At 42.1% G+C, this 15,590-nt stretch overlaps 1 protein-coding gene across 1 annotated transcript in view; it reads left to right on the top strand.

Moving 5' to 3' along the window:
• Nucleotides 1-15,590, top strand: part of CACNA1B (calcium voltage-gated channel subunit alpha1 B) — a 315,999-nt gene that overhangs the window by 212,712 nt on the left and 87,697 nt on the right. The window lies entirely within an intron of this gene.

Genomic DNA, 15,590 nt, shown 5'->3' with positions numbered 1-15,590 from the left:
GCATTTTGCTGAGAGCTACTGGTATTTTGCAACAGCCTCTAGTAGGGAAGACCCCAGGGGCTGGGGAAGAAGCAGCCTAGAAAAGGAAGCTTGCTTGCTCTGTTTTACTCCAAACTATCTGGAATGCTGCAAGATCCCTGTTTGGTCCTTCAGTGTGAATCAATCTCATGAGACCTTCGTTAGTGGGACTTTAATAAAACATCATCAAAGACAATGGGCCAAATGGAGCCGGTTCATTATACGTGGAGGAAAAAGAATAATATTAATTTGGCAGCTATTTTATTATTTTACCATTGTATTTTGCAATTATTGCTTTAATCAGCTCCTATTTATGCCATGTCCGTTTGCTGGTTTTAAATACAATCCTTTTCTTGCAAGGATTTCCTATCCAGTCTCAAAAAGAACTCGTATGAGGATATTTGCTCTTTTTCTTTGATGAATTTCCTGGTATTGTTATTTTAAAATGCAAGATAATGATGCTTAGTTTCTTCTTCTTTTTTAATGAAAATATAGTGCATATGAGGATTGCTTAGAAATCAGAAAATCCACTTTAAAAGAGCCAAGGCTTCACACCACACTGTTAGTAACTAAAAAGAACCTTATTCCATGATTTCTCGCCAGGCTTTCACCTGGTTTTCAATATCGCAGGTCCAGTTTTATAAGCACATTTGAAAGTGAGTACAAAATTGTGGATTTCTTCTTATTGTGCCTCAGATTGTGTCTGCCCAGATCCCTACCTGCCTCATTTGTACAGACAGGTAATTAGGCTTACAAATGAATCCATTTGAAAGCGCAGTCAATTGCTTCCACATTTACTCACAGTGGCAACATTGTGTGTGCAATATGGGAGGCCGTAATTTAACTACTGCCACATTACCTCTAGTTGGCTCCGCTTTGTGGCATCGGAGATGCTTTCAAGGGCACTGGCAAGGCCCGGAGGGGGCATTAGCTTGGAAGAAAATGCAAAAGGTCAGTAGGTTGGTGACCAAATGGATAATGACATGAAGGGGAAGGCAGGGAAGAAGTTAGGTGTTTTGAGAGGGATAAATAGATGCATGGATGGATTGCTGGCTGATGATCCGAAAGGTATTTAATGAACGGGTGCCAAAGTGATTTGTTTAATATATAGATTTGTCCATAATGAGAATTAGCAGCTACAGTTTTTAGGTTTGCGGCACTTATCCCTTAGCTATACTGGTACAATAAGGCTGATGATGGGGACATCAAAAAGGCAAGTGCCTGCAGAGTTTGGGCACCGCTAGGTGGGTGGTGAGCAAGGACAGTGAAAAACTTGGACTAAGCTACCTAGGTGCTGCTGCAAATCCTTTTGGGGATCTACTCCATTGGTTTATATTTTTGTCTTAAGAAATAATATATTTTTTTTGTTTTGTGATTAAATTTTATTTTCAAAATGTGCAAAAACTAATTCTGACCACAACATCTATGACACGTCAATGTTGTGAAAACATCGCATTTTTTTGCCTTGTGTCAATCAAAATCAGTCTTTCAAGGGTCAGGAGGAARCCGCAGGCACCATGACTTGCATTTTCTCGGTAATGATGTTCATGTTCCCAGGATGTTTGTCCACCTCTTGCAGAGGTGATGAAGCCGTCAGGGGGCTGGGTTTGGTGAAAAGTCGTAGCAGTAGTTGTTCTGTTTGAAGAGTGAGATGCTGCGCTTGCTGTTCTGCTTCTTTTCCTTGTTATATATCAAGGACTGAGAGAATTTATCTTCCTCTAATCCTGCTTTCAGCTTGGTTCAGTCCATCTCATACTCTGTAGCGTGTCTGCTTCTCCACCTCTGTCATTTTTCCTGCGTGCATGCAGTGTGCACTCTTGGTTTGTATGTGCCTGCACCTCCAGTTTGTCTTTGGAGGTTCTTTCGCTCTTCTGTGGCGTTTGAGCCTCTATTCAAGCTGAGCTCCAGGAAACGTTCAATTTATTGCATCAATTGCAAAATGCAGTTTCCTAGGCTTAAAAACTGATTGATGACTTAGTGTGTCAGCCCGCTTGGACGGCATGAAGTGATACCTTCACATTTACACGTGCAATAGGCTGCTACGTGAGCCAAGAATTGTTTGGTGGTGAAATGCTACTGTGACATGGAGATCTGTTTTAATAATGTATTGATTATTACAACGGAGTCAAGGTATCATGTATCTTGTAGCTGACTCAAAGTGCTTTATTATAATAATCTACCTGCACTCAGTTTGTAGCTTCCGCTTCATCAGTCTCCCAGGACTTCTGTGGTTTGTCTTCTGCTCCACCGAAGGCACTTGCACAAATGGATTGGTCTGACCACAGTTTGCTTTTTCACCTGGTGAACTCTATCCTGAATGGGCCTTTCTGTTTTGTGATTTTCAGGGTTAAAAGCTAGGATGCCATGGTTGCAGTGTTTGGTTTAAAACAAAATATTTGTTTAACATATGTTACTGCGTTTTAATTTTAGCCCATTGTTTCATTCTTATTTTTGTGATTTTTGTTTTCTGTTTAGCATTTTCCTTGCTTTGTTGTTTCTGGAGGTGAGTTTCTGGGTTTGTTCAGTTTGCCCAGCGTTGTCTTTCAGACCCTCTGTTTCGTACAACGTTTAAACCTCTCAGCCTCTTGAACTGAGCGACTGCACTGAGCGAGGGGTCTTCAGAGCAAACCATTGGTGCAGCTTCCTTGGTGGTGCGAATGGAGGAGGTGGCAAATGGGGCAGTTGCTCGCTCTCCCTGCAGAGAGTGCAGCTCRGTCAATGAATGTGCAAGGCCCTCGCTGGACGGGTACCGGTGAGGCAGACAGCACTCAGGTTTATTTTTGTGGGCAGCACAGAGACCCTATTTTAAAACAGTTTTATTTGCTGTGAATGAACTTTGCCTCTTGACAAATCCAAAGGCCAAACTCCCTGCATTTGAAATCCTCGCCCACCTCTTCTATTCCAGCCAGAGGTGCACCAATGTCACGTACAAAAGGGGCTGCACTAAGCGCACACACAGCACAGGCACCGCACGGTCCAGCAGGCCAGCTGGGGAGTCAGCAAGCTGCGGCTGTTCAGGGCATCGAGAGCCTGGCACACGCACCTTTCCCTCCAGTGCTCAGAGGCTACTGATGCAGGACGTGGTTAAAATAACCTTTGTATTTGTTTATTCCTGTGTATTTTCCAATGGCCTGTCTTCAGCTTTTCTTAGGAAGAGTCTTAAAATAGCAATTACAGCAGCAGTCAAATGCTAAATTTGTAGGAACCTGGTAAGTAGTTACGCCTGAGTCAGGCTGAGTGAAACTTCTTGTATTTTGTTGCTTTTGAGGTTTTCCGATTCTACGTGGTAATAGGTTATAGTTGTAGCTGGACCAAAGAAATGATTTAAACATAGGTATAAAGTATGAGTTCTGGATGGGAGAAGGTATTCCAGATGTGATGGCTGTGGCAGAGACAGTTCATGCAATGTGTGCACCAGAGCTAAACACTGTTACAGGATTGACCACTTTCATCTTTTTAAAGTTACACATGATCTTCCAACCTCTAAAGACCTCTGCCTCTCTCCAGGCCCTGACTGGTTTCTGCTGGTCCCTCACATGGTTGTTCAAAGCAATTTACATTTTAATTGAATGCCCACAGGTAGATGCAGCCTGTTAACACAAGTTGACTACTCATTAGAAAAATGCCAAGAGCAGATATAGGTAGCACATCATTTCATAATGACATCTCAGAGGTGGCTGTCCCTTTTGTACAGGTTTGGGGGTGAAGGGTGGGAGTTGCTCTGTCTCTCCAGGACTTTATCCATCTCAGAGGTTCCATATTTTCCTTTTGTCTTGGGAATACCATGGTCTGTTTTAAAATCCCTGTTGGGCTGTCGATACCCAACAGGACCCAGCAAGAAGTATGCCTGAACACCTAGCACATAAAGTACCGTGTTCGATGATGTAGACTAGAAGAGGTGTTCTTTTTATCTTGCTGGCTTGTGACTTCTTCCCTTTCTTTTTTCCCCTCAAGTGTGTTGATGTGTGAGGTACTGTGATTCTTCCTGTTAGCTTACCTTTTTGCCCTTGCTATTGGTGTAATGGTGACTCAAACAGCTACACAGAAAGACAGTCTCTTGTTCTCTCTCTCTGATGGTAAGTAGCATCAAGCAAAGCTCAAATACTTCCGTCATTTTGATTTGGAAAAGGAGGCTATCTTTGCTTCCTGGCTTTACGATCTGCAGTTCCAGTGTGAATTTAGTTGGGTACAGTTTCACCAAAGGGGACTCCAGCAATGAGAACAAAGAAATGAACCCGGAGTGCTGCAGAACTTGCACAATGTTGTTTGGCCAACTTGCAAGGATGATATTTAGCAGGATCACAGTGTGGCCTCCATCTTGCACTGCACCCAGTGAGGCAATCGTAAATGCAAAGGATCATTTAAGTCTTCTGCCAAGGGAAGTTGAGGTCTGCTTTCAGCAATTAAAAGCAAAATTTCCCCAGGTATCATTGCAAAATATTGATTCTGAATCTCAGGTAAATTAAGCCAACCCTGTACATTTTCCTCCATCATGAGTTTTATACCTGGTTTGCCCAAGTATTTTCATACCTATGCTTAAGGCATTTGTGCAGTCATCAGATTCTTCTCTTCAGTTCTAGTTGACAGCCTGGGGGTTCTAGCGAAGGAGTAAAGGGGTCCCCAGCCCGAGCAACCTGGAAGCAATAATTTCACTGGCAAACAAGCAGAGCATGCCAACCCCCCACTGACTCCACATTGACTCCCATTTCATTTGGCACAGTACAAATGTAAAATGCTGAAGTTTAGGCAGAATACTTTACCTGACTGTTCAGCAGATTATTTGCTCAAGCAAAGCTTTTGAAAATGCCTTTCATAATTTCTCAAATATATGCTCTAGGTATCTTGGCTTCCAGATGGTCATGTTATATACTTCACCTGAGCCAACATTTCTCTTCAGGTCATTTTTGTTAATTTTAGTGAAATATATATTCAAAACTCATATACAAAGAAAACTTATATATCCAAAGAACATTAGATATTAACTGGACCTTCTGGTTTGATAGCATTGATTGCTAATGGATGAAAACTGTCATGAAAGCTGAGGAAGTAAATATATATATATATGTATGTATATGTATGTATATGCTTAAACTGAAAAGGCAAATTCAGGACATGAAGGGATTTAATTTTCAGTCTTCTGGGAGGGTTCTGCAAATGATGTAGACTTAAAAAATTATTGTTTATAGCTGTGAAAAAATTAGCACCTCAAGCCAAGATCTATCAAGATATTTAGAATCCTAGTTTTCTGTAGATTCCCTGCCAAAGGAAAAATAAACTCTTTTTTCGGTTTAATTCAACTCCTTCTGTATTTAGAACCCCCCACATATAATGGCATTTGTACAAACATGCACTGAATGGAGGAGAATCTACAAAATTACATGTGGATGGAAACAAGCTCCTTTAAATAAAGTGTAATCCCTTGCCTGAGCTGCAGACCTATGGTTTTTAGCCATGGTGAGCCATACACAGATGGACTGAATTAAGACGCATCCCTGAGCCCAGGCAGAAGCGAGAGGTAGGTGCCTCTGAGGGGTGAACCTGAGACAGGGACCAAGCAGGGGGCAACATGGGAGCCGCTGTTGGGGCTCAGGTGGATCCTGGTTCTCTGGAAATGGCCCAGATCCTTCCAACAGCCCCCACACAAAGGCTTCTTCCTCGCATGTCCCGGAGCCTGAGTGGGAATTAGCAGTCTTGCATCCTTCTCCCACTTTCAAATATGATTTGCAGCACAGCTGTAAAAGCAAACAGCAACTGTTTCTACAAAGACCTCTACCCCGAGGTCCTAAGATGGCTTCTGCCGAGGACTTTCGTTGTGTGAGTATGGCACATGGAGGCATAAAGTCTTAATATCATCTTGTGGCTTTTGGTTCGCCTTTTAATTTTTTCCCTTTTGGTTCCATTTTGATTCTTTGGTTGTCTTCCTGTTAACTAGAAGGTGGTGTGTCTGTGGCTTCCACACTTTCTGAAGCTTGCCTGGTCTCCTCCCGAGATGCACGCTGCAGTCTGCATTCGATAGGACACAGCCTGTATGAGTCTCCTCCCGATGTCTTTTATGGTTTCTCTTCTCTTCTTTTTTTTTTTCTCACTTTTTGTTTTCTTTGTTTTTTTTGTTTTTGCATGTGCAGTTTTGTAAAGCAAACTCGAGGTACTGTATCTCGCAGCTCGTCAGTCTCCAGCGTAAATTCACCGTGAGTTGCTCTCTGTTACGATATTCAGTAAATGGATTTATGATATCTATCTCTACATTTATAAACCTCCCTTCTTTCCATTCCCCTGGTACCTTCACTCCTCCTTGTTTTTTCCAAAAATCATTCCCATCATTGTGGAAAGCCTCCAGACCAACATACGGTGGAAGGACTGGAAGGTGTGCAACATTGCCATATAATGCTTGTGATTTGATCGTGAGCAACTCTGTAGTGTTTTGCACATTGACTGTGATATTTTCCCCCCTTCCTTTCTTTGTTTTTCTTTCTCTTGTCCTTCCCCCCAACTATTTTCTTTTGTTCCTTCTTAATTATTTTTCCTTTTCTCCCTTTTGCCCTCATTTGATGGTTCGTCTTGTTCTCGCTAGTATTTTTGTTCTTTGTGTTTATTGTGCACTGGGCTAACGGCTTTGATGTTCCACCAGTGTTTGCACTTATGGTTCAATAGGAGAACGGGGCCCACCATGAGTGCGCTCTTTAAATGGAAGCTGGAGGAGGACTTTAAAAGGATCTAACTTTTGGAAACGGGGCCCAAGGAGACAAAATTTGGAAACTCTCTATAAATATCCTCAGGAAATTTATACTCAGGAGAGCACTGGTTGTGCTTGTGCTCTCTTAACATCCTGAGCTAGAGCTTAAAGCTACAGATATCACTGTGAAAATGAGGCACTCGGCAAGCTCCTATGTATCCTTGGTTCAGCGAACACGGTGGTATACCTTCCACTCACATTGCACACTTTCCAACAAACAAATCTTGCTGGCTTTGCTGTGAATCACGGGTGTGATTTGACACCAATGCAGGTTTGTAGAAAATACCATTGTTCCCTGCCAACTAATACAACAAAACTTGTCATCAACTTGTCATCAACCCATCTTAGCGTCTTTGCTTTGAGTTTATGCTTTTACCACTTGACGTTATCTTTCTTCTTTAATGCTTTTGGAGAGACAAGTAAGTGCAATTCAAACACGCGTGGGTTTGTCCTTATGCGCACTGTAGCAGGATTCAGTGTACAAAGGCATGGAGAAGCAAACGAGGCTTTCCACCAGCTTCCTGCCGTCTTCCTTGCTCCCCGGGTCCCTGAGTGTTTTGGGGGTTCTTGGCCTTGCTGGATCCTGCATTAAGAATATTTTATTAGAATATGTGGATTTAGCTTCTGTGACCAAAACTGAACTTTTGCAGCTGGCCAAAGCAGATGCAACATGTCTGTGTGAGGTGTTCTGGTGGGACAGCTATGCCAGTCTGAGATCTCATTTCTTAGCCCCTGACTGCCAGGATTAGGCCAGTGAAAATTCAGGGCGTAGCCTGGACCGAGGCTGCTGGGCACGTTTGCTGCAGCGAGTTTGCCCTGCTTCACCCTCGGCAGGTGGAGGAGGAGGTCTGCTCAGGGCAGCGTGGGAGGAACACGGGATGGAGGGGAGGTGCTGCTGACCCGGCTTCTCTCCCAGGGCCTGGCTTCCTTCCAGCAGAAGTTAAAGTTGCACCAAACTAACCTGAGGCAGCGTTTGCACAAACCAAGCCTGAAAGAATCAAGAATTTGGCCCCTTTTCCAATCTTCCAGAGACAGAGCTGCCTTTTAAAAAGCTAAATTCAAATCACAGGTACCGAAATCCCCTKGGAAGGAGGATTTGCCTGCGTCTAGAGGCGTTTGCCATCGAGGTCTGTTGCTATCTCCCCACCAGTATTAGAGCCAGTGTCTCAGAAGGGCTCCTTTATTGATATAACTCATCTCCATTCCATGAACACAGTAATTTGTACTGCAAAAAACTGTAACTTTGCCTATGTTAGGGTGTTTCTCAGTATATCTGTGCTGGTAAGAGACATTTCTTTTCCCATGTTTTTCTGTCCCAGCCATACTAGCGAATCACTACAGATTAAAACTCATTACTCTGTACCTGAAACCACTTTACATCTCTTCAGTCATGTGGAGAGACCTTGATACAGATGCGAATATACTTCACACCCTCTTTAACATCTCTATGCACTGCCTGGGAAGTAATTTATCATCATCAGGTCCTTTCCCTGAAAAGGAGGACCATTTCCGACAGTTGAGCTGAGTGTGCATTTTCTTCTCCGTGGGTAGCCACAGAGCATTTCTTCAGCAAAAAACCCCTTGTTTTAGTTAAACAAATGACTGGACGCGGGAACAATGTTCTGTGTGTGAGAATTGCTATCGTAGGCCAGCAGAGCCCTGCTGAAGTGTGAAGACCTCTGAAGGTCTCCTTTATACAGTGTAAATGACATGGTTAGAAATGTACTTTTTTTATTTTACATTCAAATAGATAAATTGGAAACCCCCCTCTTTGGTACCTGCAGGTACTATGGACTCCCTTTCTCTGGGGGAATATTAGTATAGATTCATGATGCCGTTGTATCACTCTGTTTCTACCCACTGTGAAATCTGTTGCTGTAATTATACTGAATAGATAAATGATCTAATTTTTGTGTGAAGATAAAGGTTGAGCAACAGTCTGGTCATCTAAAAGAGCTTTTAAAAAGTGCAAAAAGACCCTATTCCTTTTTCTCCTTTAGGTTGCTTAAACAGCATAAAATGTCGTATGCCTTTAATATCAGTAAGAACCAGGAGCTGCAAATCTATACTTTCTGAAAGAACAAGACTTATTCAGAAATCTTTTTAGATGTAGGAGGTTTTCTTCCATATTCTTCCTTTGATAACTTTTAAAGGGTTTTCTAATTTGATGAAAAACTATGGGCAAAAATACCTGAACCAGCTTCCAAAAAAAACCCCCCAAAACCCCCCAAGGTGAGTCACTTTCTGCTGTTAATTCCAAGCTTTTGTRCTATAACAAATTTATGATACAAGCACTGCAAGCAGTATGAAATCCATTTTTAACTCACTGAGAGGAGGTAATTAAGTGTATACAGATACGCTCTATTTCTTTAAGTAAATCAGTATTTATATAAAATACATACTGAAAATTGGCAACTAATTTATAGGCACATAGGTGATAACACACAGTTAAGCGAGTAATTATGTTGCGTTTTTCTAATATTCAGTATGTATTTTGAGATTTATTTTATTAACAGCCAGGCACCTTCAGTCATCCACGACATACAGTTACTTGGGAGGTTGGACTTTGATACCAGTCCTTGTTATATCGTAATGGGTGCTTGAATCCAAATCGATGCTTTTACTACTCACTTGAGTTTTTCTTTGTATTGCTGTTGTTTATTGTATGTTTGTAATAGGACCCAGAGGTATCAGCCACTGCATGGACATGAAAAATGGCATGTTCTTAAGGCATTTTCTAGAATGGTAAATAAAGCAAAAGCCGTTATTTCGCCAGCTGGGTTATTTTCTTTTCTTTTTTTTTTTTTTCCCCAGAAGTGCAGAGTGTCTGCACCTGCCACAGGCCTCAGACCTCGGTGCAGCCTGTGGCAAGAGCTGACGTATGAGCAAACACACTGCATTTGGTAGCTCAGGGGCAGCATTACTCCTGACACAACTGCAGAAACGCTAGTGATAGACGTGCTTTGCAGTGGAGTTAGGTGGTTGCGTCTTGCATGAGATGGAGAAGAGCAAAATTTCTTTTTGGTGGAGCAGCTCTTCCCCGCACCAACCATTACAGCGGGTCTCTGTTGCATCCACAAGCTGATAGCATACAGAAGGGAGATGACAAGCTTATATATCTCCTATCAGGCCTAATTTGTCGTTTGCCATCCAGGAACCCAAATCATTCTTCATCCATATCACTTGCTTCTGTATATATTCACTCTCTGGCTCTTCTGCTTTATTTCCATCCTCATAGTGCAAAAAAGGGGCTGTGACTTCCTTCCCTGAGGTGTTTTCTCTTGGCTTTTATCAGAAGCTCAGAATTCACAGTGGGATTTTGGCCAAAACTGTGGCATTATTGCCTAATTGCCAGAATGTCGTCTTGAGTGTGTAGCATGGATGCTTTAGCAAAAACACGTAAATTAAAAAGAAATGTCATTTGACTGGATTTAGGAGAACTTAATGGTTCCACGTATTTCAACCTAGATGTGTTTTTAGTTGAATCAGGCCACAGTGATGTGGCTATACTCACATTTCACTGTATTGTCTAAAAGAGCAGGTAGAGGAAGTGGAGAACTCTCTATGAGAATGATAATATTGAAAAATTCAGAATGTTGTATTTTGTGAACTTTCTTGATCTAAGAGGTTGTTATCTATGAAAGTTTGAAAGGCAGTTCAAATTTCGGTAGCAAGTTTCTGAATGTGAGGGTGTGATAAGTGCCCAGCGTTATATTGGAATTACAGCATGTTCAAAATTGAGAGCTTCTAGTCCACGGGAAATCAGGAGCAGCTCTATGGAAAAAATGTTTTCCTTCTGAGAAACTGAAATATCAAAAATTCTAACGTAAAAACAAATTCTAATTCAAGAATAATACTGGAAGAGCCTGAACGGTGTTTTTCATGATGGTCCTTGGTCACAGCATTTCTGTGATGTTTGCTGTTGTACCGGCTCAGCGGGAGAGCACAGTGCATCTCGCGAGAGAATTCAGGCAGGAAATGTAGCTCGTAAAGAAGAAAAGGTGCTAAAGCATCCAGGCGGCAATTCTCAGGGGTCATTGGCAAAACGAATTTAAACACTAGCGGCGAGTTCATCTGGAACAAAATCGTTTTTCAAACGAAACAGAGATAAAACGTTCTGCTTTGTGTGTACTTACCCCAAACTAAAATATTTCATTTGTATTTTCCGAGTGGAAAATTATAAAATGGAGAAAGCTGCTCCAAATTTATGCCCAGAAAATGTGAATTTGAATTGAAAGATTTTTTTGTATCACATTTTCTGGTGAAACTTTTTTTTTAACAAGAAATTTCCTTTCCTCTGTAATCTGAACATATTCTTTCATACCCACAATCTAATATGTAGGCATTTTTAACATCAAATTATTATGCTTATAGTCAGCTTTCGTTCATTATTTATTAAAGCAAAATTGTAACGATTGCCCTTATGTAGCTTATTAAAACAGTAGTTCTGGGAAGCAAAGTGCCATTAAATAAAGCAGTGTTTTAAAGGTTATGGTAGCAAAATCTTTACTCTTTAAGGAATACCCTAAGATTAGAATACGGCTAAAGGTGTGCTTTCCTTTCTTGAACAATCTACCCAGTGACTGGTTGCATTCTTTATTTGTATCATTAGTCAACAATTCATTAATATGAATTTTATTTGTTTCTACATAAATTTTATGGTTTTCTTTCTAGTCATGGGGTTTGTTTGACTGTTAGCTTCTTAATCCAAGCAAAGACAGTGCAGTTACTCAGTAAAGCACATTAGCAGTAATATATATACTATGACATTTCAAGCCCAGAGGATCTGAAAACTGAGAATATTGCCAGTACCTCTTTAAAGGATTTGAAATGTTCTGTAGACAGAAAACAGGGGTTGGAAGTAGTCATAAAGGAAGTGAATTAGAGAGCATTAATCTTTGTACTAAGTGCATAAATCAGAGTGGTCAATGCAATTTTCTTAGTGGTTTTAGAAGAATTTTAAGCAAACAGTGAACATTAAGGGCTTTAGATGTGGAGTTGGAATCATAAACAGTTTTCTTTTGTGGAAAGAAATACTTATCATAAAGGCTCATTTTTTCAGTTTGGTCATGTTAAGGTCATACTTCACTGCTATTTAGCATGCTTTATATTGTAGACACTTCGTGTCTGCTTGATTCATGTAGCTTCTGATAACTAACCAAACCAAACACTGGAGGAAACATTAGAAGGAATGATCTTGCTATAGCTACAATTTTCCATCTCTTTTGCAATTCTTTGTGTTCTGTGCAAAGGAACTATATCCTCATATACAGGCAGCTTTAATGAAACTGTTTTCTTTTGAGGTGACATCCCTGTTGTGCCATAGATAAGTTCAAAAGCTCTCTCCTGTGAAGAAGTGCAGCAGAGCAATGGGAGAGAAGAAGCTATCAGATATGTCTACGTTCAGTTGCTGTGACAACTTAGAGAAAGCAAGAGTCAAATAAATTTAATTGGACAAGTATATGACACATTCCCTCCCGTTGCTGCTGCTTTTGCTCTGAAAAACCCTCAACTTTGTTCCCAGAGGGTCCATCCTGCTCTATTGCTTTACTTCCATTTCCTGCACGAGACTTTATGTGCACTGGCACTTGCTCCTGATGTTCTTGACTGGTTTGAATATGATAATGAGCTTGCAGGCAAACTTCATGTTTTCCTGATTGTGTTTTGCTGCACTAAATATATCTATCTATCTATCTATATATATATCTCTCTATATATCTATAGAGTGATTTTTTCGGGGGTGGGGGAATTGTCTTGTCCTAAAGAAAGGATGAAGTCATTACTTCCAACCTCCTGATCTTTGGCCTGTTGGTAACCAAAGCTAGTGGGTGGCTGTGTGTTGTATTCTTTTGGAAATCACCTTCAGTAATTGTGTCAGTGTTAAGGATGTATCGCAGGTAGTTCTATATGTTGAGAAGTTTGAGTTTGCAGTTTTGATGTCTCATTGAAGAAAGGAACTTTTGCAAAATAGGCTGTGTGAATATGCACATTATTTGGTTTCTCCAGGCTCACAGCTGTATATGCACTTAGCAGTAACTTCACCTTTCAGTAGTCCACAATTCAAATACAACGGAAGCTATTGCAGTCCTGAGATAATTATGTTTTTAATGGCTGATTTAGGTTCTTGGCATAAAGGAAGTACAGCTAAAAAACCCCTTCTCAAATGATACAACTTTTGGCAGAGCAAATTCCTGCACTTGTAGGTAAATGACCCAAACCTTGATACAAGGAACATCTGAAAATCCCCTGTAAACATCTGTGTAGGCCAGAAAGAAAATTTCTGAAGACTTAAATGTGGGCCCATTTCTGGGTGATTTTATATATAAGCTTTATCAAAAAGTCATGTCACTAAATAGCAAAGCTGCTCACCACTTCCAGTCCACCCAGGGCTAGTAGCTTTTGAGTGTCTCCCCTCCCTTTCTGCTATGTGATGAGTACCAGTCCAACATCCTTAACCTTCCTCATCACCACATCCAATCTGTTTTAGGAGTTTGGCTTTGAGGGGCCCAGTGTGGGCACTGATGGAGAAGCTGTTTCCGTGAAAGTTGACTGTTTTTTATTGTGTGTTTTCTCTGGAGTCTCTGCAGGGAGGTCCAGGGCTTTGTGTCCCACCTCTACGTGGTTACTCTCCGGTGGAGCTGGAGCACAGGATGGTGCAGTTGGGGCAGGCGGGGTGTGCTTCTCTCTGTGCTCTTGGTTTGTAGAAAAATTGAAGGCTTCAGTCAGTGTCAGGGCGGTTTCCCAGCTCTGACTTAACACCTTGTTGCTAGTTATCACTTTAGCGTTGGCAGCTAGCACAAAAAAAAAACACCCAAAACCCAAAGAGTCCTTGCCCCAAGAACTTTAATATGAAGTGAGAAATGTTCGCTAAGAACAAATGTTTGGTGGACTGCACCGAGTAAATATGCAGGGTAGTCAGCCATGCACATACACAGACCCAAACTGCCTTGCTTCCCCCGAGCTGGCGTGCTGAGGACGAGGTTCCTTTTCCCAGCGCTGCTCAGTCTGGGTAGCACGAGATCTGGAGCACGGAGGAGCGTGTCACCCTGTCCATTCTGGAGGACATGCGGGGCCTCTAGCGATACCTTCTGCGCTCCTCCCCAGGAAGCTTCCTCTTGCTGTGCTCCCTTCTGCAGACCGTGGATGAGCTGTAAAGGGAGAGCACAAGGTTTTGGATAGGAAACCCTTGTCCAGGGCTTGCAGGTCTGGGGAGTCAGAGGAGGCTTTGCATGTTACCCATTAATTCCTTTTAAAATCAAGTAAGTCTAGTGATAACGTTTGCATCTTTCACAATGTTGACACCAAAAAAAAAGCATCAGGTCACTGCCCGCTATGAGAAGGTTGTTTATCTCTTGTGCTGGGACCACTGGGAACAGGTTGGGGGGTGGTCTCCCCTCCAGAGGAGCCTGCTCTTCATATGATGTGGATTTTTTTTGGTGAGTGGGGCTCTAAGATATGTCCCCAGTATCTTTTGATATCACTTATGTTTAGAACTGTGATTTTTGCCACCCATCATTATGCTGTAGTGTAAATGGTGCACTCAGCTGGTGGAAAATTGGTCCAGGATGTGCCTCATGGGAACAGAGGACTCAGATTTTTTACTCTTGATGATTAGCTGTGCTCACTCTGATTTCGGGGTAAATTCAGATTTCTTCACATCTGCCTGAGTGCCCTCATCCCACCTGCAGTGGACATTTCAGTATGTTTTTGCCTGTTTAGCAGAACCAGGCCACAGCACCCTCAGTAAAGTTAAAAAAATAAAATAAAATAAATCCACAGCAGAGCTCTGAGATGCAAACCCTTTCCGACAGCTCCCACTGTGTTACATGACTCCACCTGAATGCTGCCTCCCAGAGGGTCTGAGCATGGCGACAGACCCTGACAGTCTGAATCAGCCCGTACACATTCAGAAGCGCATTTCTTCTATTGTCAGGGGAGTCCAGACAGTACGTAAGGAAAAATGCGTCTGCTTTCCTATTTCCACAACCTTTTGGGATGTGCATTAAGGGCTGGAGGTCTGCAAGCCCCATGCGGTGTTCCTTGTGCTGCAGAGGTCAGACTGAAGTTAGCAAGTGAAAAGAGATCTGAGCAAGTCAATGGAAGGAAAATGCTTTTCCTCTCTTTGTTAGAGGAAGTTGCATTGCTGAAAAAAGGTGCTAACCTGAACCAGTCTAAATCTAGAACTCCACCCTGGAAGCCAGTGGGTTTACTTTGATTTTATGCAAAAGCAGAATTTGACTCGCAATGTTTTGGAGGAAAGAAAACAGCCTTCCTTTCCTGTATTGACTAGGTACATGACACATTGACATGTGGTGGTTGGAAACCAAATACTGTGCTGAAAAATCAAAGCATTAGGGCAATGCCAGCTGACGTGTTCTCATCATAAGAGCTGATGTAGAAAAGACCAGGTCTCTCCAGGGCCTCTGGATCTATGTGCAACTCTCCCGCTCCCTGGGGCCTTTTCACAGTACCCAGAACAGTCTTCCTTTCTTGCTTGTACTTCTGCCAGATTCCTGTGATGGTTGGGCTGGATGGTCCATCCTCACCTTGGAAAGACGTCTTGGGTTTAGAGAAACGGCTCTCCTCTTCCATTAGCCTATGAGGCAGTCCAGCTTGAAAAGCAACACTTCTTTTGGGTTGTAAGGGGGAAGGGGCTGGTGGCAGGGCATTCAGACTGTGGTTCTTAGTAGCAGGTTTCATTTCCCCTTGCTCCTCCCTCCAGTCTAGCTCCTCTTGCTCCCTGCTAATTTGCTCATCCAAACATTTCCAGGTGTGGAGAAATGTGCTATTGATTGTGGGGAAGCTTTGCAGGCTGTTTAAAAGCTCTGGCTGTGCTATA

Source organism: Apteryx rowi, unplaced genomic scaffold, assembly GCF_003343035.1.
Source record: "Apteryx rowi isolate R43461 unplaced genomic scaffold, aptRow1 scaffold_16, whole genome shotgun sequence".
NCBI lineage: Eukaryota > Metazoa > Chordata > Aves > Apterygiformes > Apterygidae > Apteryx > Apteryx rowi.
This window is presented reverse-complemented; position numbering and strand designations above follow the sequence as displayed.